This window comes from Ochlerotatus camptorhynchus, unplaced genomic scaffold (assembly GCF_037179485.1).
Source record: "Ochlerotatus camptorhynchus isolate MF236.1 unplaced genomic scaffold, CSIRO-AGI_Acam_v1.1 ptg000022l, whole genome shotgun sequence".
Classification (NCBI taxonomy): Eukaryota; Metazoa; Arthropoda; class Insecta; order Diptera; family Culicidae; genus Ochlerotatus; species Ochlerotatus camptorhynchus.
The window spans coordinates 4,629,424-4,645,873 of NW_027040514.1; positions in this window are offsets into that span (position 1 = coordinate 4,629,424).

The following is a 16,450-nucleotide window of genomic DNA, read 5'->3' on the forward strand; positions in this document are numbered from 1 at the left end:
TATATAGAGATACCAGACATGTTTTGCACTGCACCGTCCTCTGTGAAAAATTAGCGGAAAACAGATTATGCGTAGTTTCCGATAGATGTCATCGCAAACAACAGCAGTGACATCTGATGGGAAATGAATGCAGAAGCTTGACAAAATAGTTAATTGCGAGCTAAAAATTTGTTCATTCAAGCTGTCAGAGCCCGATGTCAATCATACAAGGTCTGGAACAATAGGCAGCTTGCTGTCACGTCAGCACAATGTTCCATTACTCTGAACAGCAGACGTATCGTCACAGAAAACAGCTGTTTCGTGTAAAAAGATAAACATTGCGATTAAATACGAACACCGCAAAACATTTCCAAATGTCACTTATACCAACAAGCCAGTTGGGCCAGACCTTGTCAGACCCATCGGTCTGAGCCAGGGTTCTGCATTTTCGAAACAAAGAAAATAAAGTGAACTCTCCGCAGAATCGCTTCATCTCAAGCAATATTATTTTCGTGTAGGTCATTGTGTTTCTTGTTATCGAGTCAAGATGAACATTCCTCCTGTCAAACATGGCTTGGCTATCGCTTCTTTCGTCGCATCAGTTCATTTCATTTGAAGCAAAGATGACTTGTTTCAATAAACGCAATGAATGACTCGAAAACTGCTTCCTTCGTTTTTCTACTTTCACTTCAATTCGGGTCTCATTCGAATTGTCATGCGTCACGTCGTCAGGCATCAAAATATAGTTTCCGGCTAGTATCCGCACAGGTAGCGATAAAATGTTATTTTAAATTAAACGAAAATTAAATTACCGAGGCCATTCTGGAGTCTAAGATGGCGGCCATCGGGCTCAGGAAAAGTCTTGAATACCCCCATATCGTAGGGTATTTTCGGAACGAGGACGACGCGAAGGTGCCGATAATCGATATTAAACGCCATTTTGGCATCCAAGATGGCGGCCATCGAGGTTCAGAAAAAGCGTCAAATACCCAAAGGTATGGGTATTTTCGAAACGGGAACGACGCGTTGATGGCTGAAAATCGATATCCGACGCCAAATACCAAAAAATGTGGGTATTTTCGGAATCGACATGACGTCTATAGGCTGGAAATCGATATCCAACGCTATTTTGAAATCCAAGAAGGTGACTTCCGATTTCAGAAAAAGTGGGAAATACCCAAGGGGTGGCAACTCTACACACTGATTTTGCGCCAACTCAGTGTGCCTCAAATGTGCCGTGCTGTGCTGGCAATGGCAGCCATCAGGGTGACGTTGCATGTTGGTGAATAATTACATGTTTGGCATCCCGGTACTTTGACAGCTCGTATGTTTTATTTTGCTTGCTGACACCACAAGTAAAAAAAAACCCATCGGGATTCGATCCGATGGATGTGATTACCGGAATCTGCACCTATACAGGATTTCAACATAAACCCGAGAAAGATCGAGGAAGCCTAGGCCAGCCAGAAGCAAGACTCCCCAAACGGTACGCTGGAGTGCGGAACGGATGCGATGTGATTTGTCCTGTGCGCGTACGACACCCAGAAATGGGACATAAACTTGGACATTATGTGCATCCAGGCCTATCGGTTCTTCTACAACAATCTGAGGAATGCGACTATGTTTGCGCTCATGTACTTTACCGATGAGAAGCAGCACGACGGGCATGGTAAGGTTGTCACGCTCCACTTGTCCAACAAGGGCTTCGAGAAGTACGAATTTTCCCAAACCACTAGCGCGTACCACGACGTTTGGCTGTACTATCTGTGCGAGCTCTATCTGGAGTGCTTGAAGCTGGTGTTCCATTTCAGATCCTAGGGAGGTAAACGTTCTACACTTATTTGAGCCTTGATCTGAAGCTTTCTATCGTTCTGCATGCCTTTTATCATTGGTTAGCTGTACTAACGGTTGTCGTGTGGAACAGGTAGCCAGTATTAGAGCAGCAACGTACCCGGAAGTGGAATCATACACCTGTCACAACGAGCAGCTCGAGAAAGACTTTGACTTTGTGCAGCTTGTGGCCAAGGTCAATCCAAATGAATTAAAATTTGCCAGTCGGACCGAAGCGGTTACAACTTGTTGAACAAGATGAAGACGGAAGCGTTCATCCTGTGCAGTAACGATGGCACCGGAGAAATGCATGCACACTTAGATTTTTTCGCCGAGATGGGCACCACCGAGCAGCTCGGCATTTTATTTTGCTGGATCTCAGTGAAAAACTTGCCGAGATTCAGCTAACAAACGGGAATTTTGCCGAGATCTCAGCTAACAAACATATTTTTTGCTGAATTTCCAGCAAAATAAAATGCCGAGCTGCTCGGTGGTGCCCATCTCGGCAAAAAAATCTAAGTGTGTGGAAGCAGCCGACTACTTGGGAAAAAATCCGTTCCCGAAAACGGGAACGGACCGTGAACTAAAAATCACGGCCAGCTATCCAGAACAAAATTTTCTCAAATATACACCGTGAACTATGGTTCACGAATATGGGAACTCTTTTTTTCCCGTGTATGAGAACAAAATTCCTGAGGAAGTTCGGAAAAACAACCAGAAGAAGATCGATCAATCTACTACAGAAGCATTTTTTTTGGTTAGGCTACCGAATGCAAAATAACTTATTGCTTATAGCAGAAGTAGTAATTTATTACCTATAAATACTGTAATAAACCATCAGCGTTAGGCCTTTACACACGTACCTAGAACAAACATGATATCAACACAGTTGGAATAAGATGTGCAAATTGCTCCAGGCATTGTTTGGCATTGTAATCTTTCGCTTCCAGGACATCGGAAATTCCCGGTGCTGGTTCTAAGGTGGCAACATTTTTCTAACACTCCCGTGTACATTTCACCTTGTTGCTATCTTCGGCACTGCCGTCAACTTCCTGCGCATGGGCAATAGGATCTGCGCTGAGAGGGAATCCATTGCGGGACTTCACGGTTGCGGTTCCCAATAATGTGTGTATCAACAACAATGATTAAATTTAATTCTGACACAATAGTGCCGTGTTGTACCTTTAAAGATTGTGGAAATTTATCACCATGGGTGCAAAACAGTGCCAATGAGTGTACCCAGAGGTGCCCAGGTTGCGTTTTGGCACACTATACGGAGTGACCATCCCCTTGGAAATACCCATCAATATGGGTATTTTTGGAATCAAGATGATGTTTAGAGGCAAGAAGTCAATGACCGACCCCGTTTTGAAATCCAAGATGGTGGCTTCCAATTTAAGAAAAAAAATAGGAATACTGATGCCGACCCATCAATATGAGTATTTTTTAATCAGGGTGACGTCTAGAAGCGACATCCGACGCCATTTTGATTTCCAAGATGGTGGCTTTCGGTTTAAGAAAATGTGGGAAATTAAATCAAATACCAAACATTATTTTTGGAATCGGGATGATGTATAGAGGCCAGATATCAATGACCGACGTCATTTTGAAATCCAAGATCGCAGCTTCCGATTTTAGAGAAAGTAGAAAATACTTGATGCAGGGGATATTTTTGGTATAGGATTGAAGTCTAGAGGTCGGAAATCGTTGAATTTTGTTAATAAAAGTAGGAAATACTGATGCAAACCCATCAATATTGGTATTTTTAGAATCTGGGTGACGTCTAGAGAAATTGAAATCCAAGTTGGCAGGTTCCGTTCTAAAAAAAATTGGGAAATTCTGAAAAATACCCATCAATATGGGTATTTTTGGAATCGGGGTGACTAAAGATTGGAATGAGATATGCGACGACATTTTGAAATTCAAGATGGTTGCTTCCAGTTTAAGAAACAGTGGGAAATACTATTAAGGTGATTCGCTGTGACATCCTTATTCTCGTAACCACTTCGATACTTGAAGTGCACAAATATCAGCTTTCACGCCACGTGCAACATTTAAATTGTTACTCCACGTTTGTGAAATTGAAAATTCGAAATGGAGATGCATGTATAGCCTGGCCATGTATGGTCTGGCCATTTGTGGACTCTACAAGGAATCACCTTAAACACCCATCAATATGGGTATTTTTGGAATCGGGATAACGTCTACAGAATAAAAATCGATATCCAACGCCAGTTTGAAATCCTTGATAGCGGCTTCCGGTTTAATAAAGAGTGCGAAATTATATCAAATATCCATACACCCATTTTTTTTTAAATCAGGGTAACGTCTAGAAAAAGGGGCTACAAAATGGTGAGTGACAATCTGGAAGGAGCGATATACATAGCTTCGGTCCTCACAAGTTCCTACCTCACGCCTCCACGAGTCATATGATCGCAAAAGACCGCCAGCTGAAATATTGACACAGCTGGTTGGCGTAGCCTGGGCAATGTTGTCAATCCGACAATAGCAGAGTGAGGAGGTGCGACGCGAACACTGGCGCGGTAACCATAGCACGGTGATAGAGGAAATGCTTCGCCAACCCGAGCGTCTGTTCACCTCAAACAGCGTCTGACTGGCAACCAGCGGCTGAATAAGAAATGCTCTTCCCCGGAAGCTACACCTAAGATGGCAGCCCCATCACGGCAGATAGGAGACCTTAGGCCAACCACCTACTGTCTCTGAAACCTTTACAATTGTTATAGAAACCAACAGAGAAAGACATCCAACTGATTTAACGGCAACGACTTTTAGCGCAAAAAAACGGGCACGAATTGGATCATGGAATGTATTGACGTTAGCCCAGCTGGGTAAACTGGCACAACTCGCCAACGAGGCGCGACGCATGAAGCTAGAAATCCTGGGACTGAGTGAAGTTCGTTGGCCAAACTTGGAGAACGCAAACTGCCGTCGGGACAGGTACTACTATACTCTGGTATTCGAGGTGAAAACGCTCCCCACCATCGTGGAGTTGGTCTCCTACTTAGCGTCCAGGCAAGTGCTGCGCTCATCAAGTGGGAGCCTGTTAATGAGAGGATAATCGTTGCCAGATTTAGAACACGGGTCCGTAACCTTACCATAATCCAATGTTATGCGCCAACCGATGCTGCCGAGCTACATGACAAGGAGAATTTCTACAGTCAACTGAATGCCGCCGTGGATAAGGTTCCAAAGGGTGACATCAAGATCTACACTGGCGACTTCAATGCGAAGATCGGCTCCGACAACACGGACTATGAGTGTGTCATGGGACGCCATGGTCTCGGTGAAATGAGCGAGAACGGTGAGCTGTTTGCAGAATTTTGTGGCAATAACGACATGGTGATCGGGGGCTCGCTCTTCCCCCATCGGCCAGTGCACAAAGTCACGTGGGTTTCCCGTGATGGACATACCGAGAATCAGATCGATCACATCTGCATCAGCCGAAAATGGAGACGGAGCCTTCTTGATGTCCGGAATAAACGCAGCGCCGACATCGCGTCTGACGATCACCTTCTAATCGGCGAAATCCGCCTACGCATGGCGCATGGATCCAGCGACGGGATGAGAGACTCGGGCGGCGGTTCAATACACGGCGACTTGAAGATCAAGCGGTAAAAAGGTCTTTTGTTGAAGAACTTGAGACTCGAGCTGCGGACGTTCCAGAAGGTGGCAGCGTAGAAGAACAATGGATGGCCATCAAGAATGCCTTTATAAAAACAAGCGAGAACAACTTGGGTGAGCTGCGCACCCAGAGGAAAGAGTGGATCACAGATGAAACCTGGCGGAAGATTGAGGAGCGTAGAGAAGCAAAAACCGCCGATAGAGCGAGCGAGAACCAGAGGAGCCAAGAACGAAACTCGTCAACGGCACTCGGCTCTAGAGAAGGAAGTCAAGCGCTCTTGCAGACGGGACAAGCGAGCGTGGGTGAACTCCCTGGCCGACGAAGGGGAGAAAGCCGTAAACACTGGCGATATACGTCTCCTCTACGATATCTCACGACGCCTGAGTGGAGCAAGGATGAACCCGAGGATGCCAGTGAAGGACACGACTGGACAGTTGTTTACCGACCCCACTGACCAGCTGTAACGCTGGTTTGAGCACTTCGAACAACTTCTTCAAGTTTCGACGGCCAACCAGCCATCAACATCTCGGCATGATCCGCTTAGGGTGCGGTGCATCACTCGCGTCAATTCCGAGGCCCCATCACTGCTAGAGATTGAAGCAGCTATCCGAAGCATGAAATCCAACAAGGCTCAAGCGGTCGATCGCATATCAGCAGAGATGTTCAAAGCTGACCCCATGCTATCCGCACAAATGTTGCATCAACTATTCTGTAATATCTGGGACACCGCAACTTTTCCGGCCGATTGGATGCAGGGCATCTTAGTGAAGGTCCCAAAGAAGGGGGATCTGGCTGTGTGCGACAATTGGTGAGGCATCATGTTACTGTGTATTGTTCTCAAAGTTCTGTGCAAAGTTATCCTGAATCGGATACAGGAGAAGATCGACGCGACTCTCCGACGGCAGCAGGTAGGATTCCGTGCCGGAAGATCTTGTGTGGACCATATTGTCACGCTCCGCATCATCCTGGAGCAGGTCACTGAATTCCAAGAGTCACTTTATTTGGTATTGACTACGTATTGGTATTGACTACGAAAAAGCTTTCGACCGTCTCAATCACGAGAATCTGTGGGGTGCCCTGAGACGCAAGAGAGTCCCGGAGAAAAACGTCAACCTCATCGAAGCGCAGTATGAGGCTTTCACGTGCTGAGTTCTGCCAAACGGAGCCGTGTCCGACCCTATCCGGGTAGTCGCTGGTGTGAGACAAGGATGTATACTATCACCGCTACTGTTTCTCATCGTAATCGACGAGATCATGGTAGCTGCAATTGGCCGTGTACCAAACCGTGGGCTGCTTTGGCAGCCTATCACCATGGAGCATCTCAACGACTTCGATTTGGCTAATGATGTTGCTCTACTAGCACAACGGCGCTCTGATATGCAGAGTAAGCTCAATGACCTAGCCGAACGCTCCTCTGCGGCGGGTCACACCATCAACGTCAACAAGACCAAATCGTTGGATATCAACACAAGCAAGCAGTGGAGAAGGTCGAAAGTTTCCAATATCTTGGCAGCCAAATAGCGTCGGACGGCGGGACCAAGAGCGACATAGGTGCACGAATCAAGAAGGCTAGGGCTGCCTTTGCGAGTTTACGAAACGTATGGAGATCCAACCAGGTAAGTCAACGCACCAAAATCCGAATTTTCAACTCGAACGTGAAATCTGTGTTGTTATACGCCAGCGAGACGTGGTGTGTATCAGCGGAGAACACTCGAAAGCTGCAGGTCTTCATCAACCGATGCTTGCGGTATATAATTCGTGCCTGGTGGCCTCACAACTGGATCTCGAATGCCGAGCTCCATCGTCGATGTCATCAGAAGCCGATAGCAACAGAAATTCGAGAGCGAAAGTGGAGGTGGATCGGCCACACACTTTGACAGGGCGGAAACGAAATCTGCAAGCAAGCGCTGGATTGGAATCCTGCAGGACATCGCAGCAGAGGCAGACCCAGGGGCTCATGGCGGCGGAGCCTCAATAAGGAAATTAAGCAATCAGTCCGCATCGTGCTCTCTTGCCGTGCGGATCTATTTGCTTTTTGCTGAAGGAAGTGTTACTACTACCTAAAGCTACACCAAATTTAAACAGCACTTTTCAGTGCTCAACCTGTAAAAATTTTCTACCTTGTTTGTACCTACTCTTATTCCTCTTCGATCCTTGTTTGGACCCTACCCGTGGTAATCCTTCTTGGATATCGATTTGGAAAATTCCTCTTCGATCCTTCAGATTCTTATAGTAATCTGCTTGGAAGTCGATTTGGATAAAAATTTACTGCCGCCATGGCGCCTAAACGCAAAAGAAAGGGGCAAACTCTTGACCCCCCTTCTGATGAAATTAATTTGAGTAATCAATTTGATTTGCTCACGGATGATGAGAATGATCCATCATCCAAGAAAAATTCTAGTAAACTTTCCCGGCTTAATGCCAAGAAGGAAAAGATTCCCCCTATTGTGATAACCACTACCGATTTCCATGCTCTTCGCATGGAACTTTTGAATTTCGTGAAAGTTAAGTTTTCACTACAAATTGGACGTCGGGGTGAATGCCGTGTATTGGCTGAAACCTTGGACGGATTTAAATGTCTTCTCAAGTATCTTACTGAGAAGAAGCACAAATTTTTTACTTACGACACCAAAACTGAACGTGTGTTCAAGGTTGTCATGAAAGGACTGCCCAGTGGTGAATCCCTGGATCAGATCAAAGATGAACTGGCAAAATTACTTGGAGTTGTGCCACTCCAAGTAATCAAAATGAAAATGAAATCCCGTCCTGGCGATTCGCGCAACGGGATTTCTAATGATTTTTATTTAGTTCACTTCAAGTCTAGTGAACTAAACAACCTTAAGGCCTTAGAAAAAGCTAGCCTTATGCTCCATGTCCGAGTGAAGTGGGAACACTTCAGGAAGACTGGAGGAAATTTCCAAAACCTCACCCAGTGCCGTAAGTGCCAGGGATGGGGTCACGGAACTAAAAATTGCTACATGCCAGCTAAATGCATGAATTGTGGTGATTCCTCTCACGCAAAGGACGACTGTCCTGTGAAGGAAGATCCTAAGAAATTTAAATGTTCAAATTGTGGTGAAAACCACAAATCCAATTTTTGGGAATGTAAGACTCGCAAAGCGATCCTACAATCTCGTTCTAACCGTCAGGTAGGAAACGCTCCACGTTTCCGACCAGGTACAAATTCCTCTGCTGTTAACAACGGTCAGCGAGGAACAAATTCTACATTCGTACCCGTAGGTACAAATATCTCCCCTGCTTCAAATGTTTCATCTGTACCTACTCCCCTCGCTGCTAACAATGTTCAGCGAGTTAATGGAGCTACCTATGCTGCTATTGCAGCGGGTAGAAATCAAAATACTAACCAACGTTCTAATGGAAATTTTGACAATTTTGACTTAGGAAGCATTACTGCCCCCAAAATGGAATTTTTACAGAATTCATTAATTGACATGATTTCTGATATGATTAAATCTAACTCCATGTTTGATGCTATTCAAACTGGAGTAAAATTTGCAAATAATATTGTCATGACTTTAAAATTCAGTAATGGATTTTAAAGCATTAAATATTGTAAATTGGAATGCTCGATCTCTTAAAGATAATGAAGACGAGCTATTTAACTTTTTAAGAGTTCATAACGTGCATATTGCCGTTATAACTGAAACGTTCCTTAAACCTGCCCATAAGGTTAAGAAGGACGCAAATTACTTGATTTATAGAAATGATCGTCTTGATGGACCCTGTGGTGGCGTTGCCATCATTATTCATAGACGAATCAAACATAAAATTCTTTCTTCATTTGAAACCAAAGTTTTTGAAACTTTGGGGGTTTCTGTTGAAACAAAATTTGGACAACTTACGTTTATAGCTGCCTATTTGCCATTCCAATGCGTAGGCCAGCAAAAGAATTTTCTCAAGGGTGACCTCCAGAAACTTACCCGTCATAGGTCTAAATTCTTCATTATTGGTGATTTTAATGCAAAACACCGCTCATGGAATAATGCTCAAAGCAATTCCAATGGTAATATTCTGTTTGATGATTGTTCTGCAGGTTATTACACTATTCAATATCCAAACAGCCCAACATGCTTTTCTTCTGCAAGAAATCCCTCCACTATTGATTTGGTCTTAACTGATTCATGTCAACTTTGTAGCCAACTGGTTACCCATGCTGACTTCGGTTCTGATCACCTTCCAGTAACTTTTGAAATATCCCAAGAAATAATTTGTAATCCCAACAGCTCTACTTTCAATTACCATAGAGCTGATTGGGAGCAGTATCGAACATTTATGGAATATAACTTCGATCCAAACATTCCTTCGCAAACCAAAGATGAAATTAATTATGCTCTTGAATCTCTGACTACTTCTATAGTTGAAGCAAGAGCTGCCTCAGTACCAAAATGCGAGGTTAAATTCGATTCAATTATAATAGACGATGATCTTCAGCTCTTGATCCGTCTTAAAAATGTCCGTAGGAGACAATATCAAAGAACACGCGATCCTGCCATGAAAGTTATCTGGCGGGATTTGCAAAAACAAATTAAAAAGCGATTCTCTGCCCTGAGGAACAAAACTTTTGAAAATAATATTTCTAAATTAGACCCGAGTTCCAAACCCTTTTGGAAACTCACAAAAATTTTGAAAAAACCTCAAAAGCCTATTCCAGCGCTTAAAGAAGGTGGTAAAATTTTGATCACAAATTTGGAAAAAGCTCAGAAACTTGCTAAGCAATTCGAGAGTTCCCATAATTTCAGTTTGGGTCTTACTAGTCCTATTGAGAATCAGGTTGCTCGGGATTTTCTGATTATTTTCTCTCGGGAAAATATTTTTGATGATTCCTGGGGGACTGATTTGGACGAAGTAAGGTCTATAACTAAAAATTTTCAAAATATGAAAGCTCCAGGTGATGATGGAATTTTCTATATCCTCATCAAAAAACTCCCAGAGAGTACCTTGTCTTTCTTGGTAAAATTATTTAACAGATGTTTCCATTTGGCATACTTCCCTGATAAATGGAAAAATGCAAAAGTTGTTCCAATTTTGAAGCCGGATAAAAATCCAGCTGAAGCTTCTAGCTACCGTCCAATAAGTTTGCTTTCTTCAATAAGTAAACTTTTTGAAAAGATAATTTTGAATAGAATGATGCTTCACATCAATACGAACTCAATTTTTGCAGATGAGCAGTTTGGATTTCGCCATGGGCATTCAACTACTCATCAACTCTTAAGAGTTAACAATTTAATTCGTTCAAACAAATCTGAAGGCCACTCAACTGGAGTTGCTCTTCTAGACATAGAAAAAGCATTCGACAGTGTTTGGCATGAAGGTTTGATTGCTAAATTGAAAAAGTTTAATTTTCCACTTTATATTATGAAATTAGTTCAAAATTATTTAACTGACAGAACTCCGCAGGTAAATTATCAAAATTCCAAATCTAATCGACTACCTGTTAGAGCAGGAGTTCCTCAGGGTAGCATTCTTGGGCCTATATTGTATAACATTTTCACTTCGGACCTCCCTGATTTGCCTCAGGGTTGCCACAAATCTTTGTTCGCTGATGACACAGGCATTTCCGCTAAAGGAAGAAGTCTTCGTGTTATTTGCAGCAGACTGCAGAAAAGTTTAGATATTTTCTCTTCTTATTTACAAAAATGGAAGATTTCTCCCAACGCTTCCAAAACTCAACTTATAATATTTCCACATAAGCCTAGAGCTTCGTTTTTGAGACCTAGTAGTAGTCACATAGTCACTATGAACGGAGTTCCAATTTCCTGGTCAAACCAAGTGAAATATCTTGGATTAATACTTGACCAAAAATTAACTTTTAAAGACCACATTGAGGGCATTCAAGCCAAATGTAACAAATATATTAAATGTTTGTATCCTCTTATAAACAGGAAATCCAAACTTTGCCTGACGAATAAACTTCTAATATTTAAACAAGTTTTTAGACCGGCCATGCTTTACGCTGTGCCAATATGGTCTAGTTGTTGCACTACCAGGAAAAAAGCACTTCAAAGGATTCAGAACAAAATTCTGAAAATGATTTTGAAGTTGCCTCCCTGGTACAGTACAACCGAAGTACATAGAATTTCGAATGTTGAGACTTTAGCACAAATGTCCAACAAAATAATTAATAATTTCAGGCAAAAATCGTTGCAATCCTCAATTGCAACGATTAATTCCCTTTATACTTAGATAAGATTTAGTTTTAGTTTTTAGTTTTAAGATATCAATTGTTATACTGACATGCAGGTTAAAAAACCTGTATAAAATACTGAATTGCCAAGACATGAACAATGTAAAAACACTTAGATATATATCATAACAATTAAGGCTGGTACGTTACTGCAGTAACTGGAGCACCTAAGTTAAAATGAAATGTAATTTATTTTGAATTTGGAACAAATAAAGAGTTAAAAAAAAAAAAAAAAAGGAAATTAAGCAAGTCGATAGAAATCTGACCTGGGCCCCCCAGGTCAAGGCAAAAGCGAGCAGCCGCCCAGGATGGAAGTCTTTCACGTTGGCCCTTTGCACCGCTGGTGGTACACAGGACCTTTAAGTAAGTAAGTAAGCCTAGAAGCCGGAAATTTAAAACACCGGCTTCCGATTTGAGGAATGGTGTCAAATACCATAAAATATGGGTATTTTTTGAACGGGGATGACACGTAGATGCCAAAAATCGATGTCAGGCGCCATCTCGAAATCTCGATGGTGACTTCTGATTTCAGAAAAGTGGAAAATAATGTCCAAGAAACCGAGGTTTGTCGCCAATTTGAAATCTAAGTAAGTGTGTAATATTGTCAAATACCGATCTGCCTGTATTTTTGGAATCGAGGTAACAAAATATGTCAGTCATAGATTGCCAGCCTCTAGACGTCACCCCGATTCCAAAAATATCCATATTGATGAGTAAACAAACCACCCGACAACGATAAATTTGACATCCACGTGCACAGATCTATGCACGTGTGCTTACATGAACCGAGCGAACAATCAACAAAAGTCAGAAAACCTGCGCGAATGTGGATCTAACAGCGTTGCTTTAACGCGAAAGTAAGTTCATTTGACAATGAAAGATGAAATGAACACGAGTCAAGCCAAAACAAACAGCATGAAAACTGATGGTTGGCAGCTTCGTCGTCGCTTAACGATTTTCGATTGAAAGTGCCTTTGTTGGGCCCTGGTCCGATCTGATGAACCGTTGTGTTCGTATGAAGTGATGCCGAATTTTCGGAAAGAATTTGAATATAATAATTTTCCCGTGTTTATCTTTGTTAGTTCACTAAACCACATGCTGATGAAATGTGATGGATTTTATGAAATTTTTTAACTATAAGAATACAACTTACTAAAAATATTCCAAAATATCAGGATCACTGCAGATCGCAGCAATACACAGTGGTCCAGAAATGAAATCGAGCGGAACAAAATTAATTGTGCCAAACCGTGTCGCTTTAGTGACTTTGTGCATTAGGCAATTTTTTTTTATAGAAAAAGTGCCATCTTTTAGTCAAAAAAGAATTGTACTAAACTTGTATTAAACTGCTATCCTAAATGTATCTGTTTAGTTACTCATTTTGGAGGTTTGGTGTCCTCGATACAGTTGTTTATTAATCAAAGATATGAAGCTTTTACGATGATGTCAAAAATGTAGTTCCCTTACTTTTCAATATACTAATTTCTTAAGATTTAATGACTATAAATTCAGTTTTTTACACTTAACTATGTGAAATCTGCAGGTAAAGGTGTGCGCGTTTGATTAGTATTGTCACATGGATGGCCTTTCCCCAACTTCAATTTCCACACTGCCGAACTCTAGTGAAACTATCCGTCTATCCTCTTCAGACCTTTCTCTAGCTAATAAAATTATCGCACCAAAGCTTCATGTAGACATCAGTATAGCATTTCCTCCCAAGTCCAACAAAACAAATTGATTGCATTTTATGAATATATTTTGTTAACTAAGGAAGTGGTACATATACCACTTTTTGGTTTCAATTAATTATGATAAATTCAATAAATTCAATACTGTTTAAATGCAACCTAAATGTTTTTTGTTTTGCCTGAAAATGTCTGGTTGCGATTTTTTGCGGTTTGCGAGTTATTCAAATTGAAAAATTGCAATTTTGTTTTTATTTTCAGCGCTTTCTTCAAAATGTTTGGTTTAAACTGATTTATTCCTTGGTAAAAGTTTTGTATTTAGTGTATTCACATTTGGAAAAAAAATATAAACATACCTGGTTATTGATGAAAATATCAAAATTTACTGCAAAAACAGTTTTTTCATAAAGTATTTCCTTTTTCCAAATAAATCTAAAACAGTAAAGGTCCGTTTAGACTATCTAATTTCTTGGTCTGATTTTGACCGCCGCCATAATGAAAAATCTGCTCGAATTTACTCCCTGTTTGCAAGTGTTCACACTGCTTGCACATGTCGAAAGAACTGTCAATTTAGATTTCAAAACAAAACTGTATCAGGAATTAAAAGTAAATACTTCCATCATGAATTACCGGAACATTTCTCTAGCTTCTTCAGGCGTATTTACTTTCATTATTTAAAATAAAATGAGAAGGAGAAGGTGAACTTTGTGGAGTATGAAATGGTTGCTCACGAGGAACACCGGCAGGGATCTGGCTCGTCTTGTCCTTCAAGAACTGCGATATGAAGATAAAAATGGATTTCAAAACTTCGCCAAGTTAGTGGGAAAAGTTCACTAAAGATCTACATGATTCCTTGAGCTCTGAAAATTTCTGTTAAGAACTCAATTCTGCACATTTCTTTGAAGACCATCGGACGTCCCTGAAGTTTTGTTTCTGTTCTTCGGTAAAATATATTTAAAGATCAACAAACTTTCCTGAAGATCTGAAAATTTCTCTGTAGTTCTACAGATTTCTTTGAAGTTCTATGTGTTCTTCAGAAGATCTGCAAAATTACCTAAAAATCTACCATGTTCCTGAATCCCTGAAGATTTAAGATCCTTAAAGATCAACAATTATCTCTGATGTTCACAAAATTTCTAATATACTACTAACTTCTCGAAAGTTCTGTAATTTTATCTGTAGATTTTCATGATTCAATGAATATCTGCAAATATCTCTGAACATGTACACAATTCCCTAAAGAATTAAAAGATTATCTAGAAATGTTGAGCTTTCCGGAAGTTTTCTGAAGTTTTACTTTTTTTTCTGAAGTTGTGCAAAGATCTCTAAAGATCAGCGGACTAACCTGAAGTTCTGTTAATTTCTCTTAAAATCCAAGAACCGCAATAAAAATCATTTAAATTTTATTTAAACATCTGCAGATTTTTCTGTAGATTTACGATCTACCCTCTGAACTTTTCTGAAGTTTCTAAAAAAAAAAAAATCAAATTCTGTAAAGTTTTCTGAAGTACTGTATTTCTGCTCTGAAGATCTACGAACTACCCTGAAGTTCAATAAATTTCTCACCAGACCTCTGAACTTTTCTAAAGTTCTGTAAATTTCTTTGTGGATTCTTGGATTTCCATAAAGTTCTTCAGATCTATCTGAAATTCTTTGAAATTGCCCTAAGTTTTAAAAATTTATCTGAAGAATTACGAATTTCTCTGGAGTTGTACTTCTAAAGATCGGTGAACTTTCCCGAAGTTCTGTGAGTTTTGCTGAAGTTTTGCATTTTTTTCTAAAAATGTACGAACTTTCTGGCATTTTGCAGACTTCTCTTAAGGTCTACAGACTTCTCTTAAGGTCTAAAGACTTCTCTGAAGTTCTTCAGATCTATCTATTTCCAACTTCCATGAAGTTCTGCAAAATCTTGGACTTTTGAATTTCGCTGCGATTTGTTTTTGGAATTGAGGTGCTTTTCTGACATTTAAGAATTTTTCTGAAGATCTCACATTTTTTTGAACCTGTGAAACTTTCTGAAAAATTCCTGCAAATATCTTTAATGTTCTGTAAAGTTGTCTGAAGCTCCGTAGTTCTATTCTCAAGATCTACGAAAAAAAAACCTTAAGGCTCAATAAATTTCTCAGTAGATCTGCAAACTTCTCTGAAGTTTTGTAAATTCCTCTGCAGGCTCTCGAGCTACTCTGAAGATATGAAATTTTCTCTGAAAATATTCTCAATTACCATAAGTTCTCAAAAAATTTCTGAAAATATTTGAGCTTCCTTGAATATTCCACTTCGTTCACATAGAGCAGTAGCATAGAGGTAACTCTAAGACTAGTAGGTCCCAAAGAAACGAACTCAACTTTTTGGCTCAGCTCTGGTACTATCTTCGGTCCCAAGCTAATCGATTCACCCCTCGAAACATAGGAAAATCCACTAATCCCTCATGTTATCTGTCAAACTTTCATAGCTTTCATAACAAACATTGTGTAGTACTAGAATTTCGACTAGAATTGGGCACGGTAATCGTTTGCTTGGGAACAATAGGCTAGTCAAGTAGTGAGCCAATTTAAAATCGTTAGTTTCGTACACAGCAAAAAAAGTTGTTGAATATTACATCGAAACTGCTGCAACCAGGTCAATCCATTGGTTGTGTAATATCACATTGTACAATGTACATCGATTTTGCGAACAAAATTACATCCATTGATGTAATATTGTATATGCGTTTTGCTATTACATCAATATTTCATACATCAGCTTGAATTACGTTGATCGATATTACATTTTTTTTTGCTGTGTATTGATTGTTGGCAGTAGTATGTATCTCGGTTTCAAAGAGGAGATATATTTGTTTTCTATTTTGGATTGTTGATTTCATTCAAGTTTTCTTTTTGGGCTGAATAGCATTCCTTCCAACGGTTAAACGATCCTTTTATGAACTTTCAAGTTCTTTTTAAAAGTGAAACAGCGTTCTGTTAGAAGCTTAAACATCGAATGTGAACTTGGAAGTTCGGTTTAATACTTAAAAAGTAAGCTGAATAGAATTCTCTTCATAATCCTTCGAATAGCTGATTAAGCCAAAAAAGGGCTTTTATCCGAACTTGTGGTTGCTTGGGTACATGC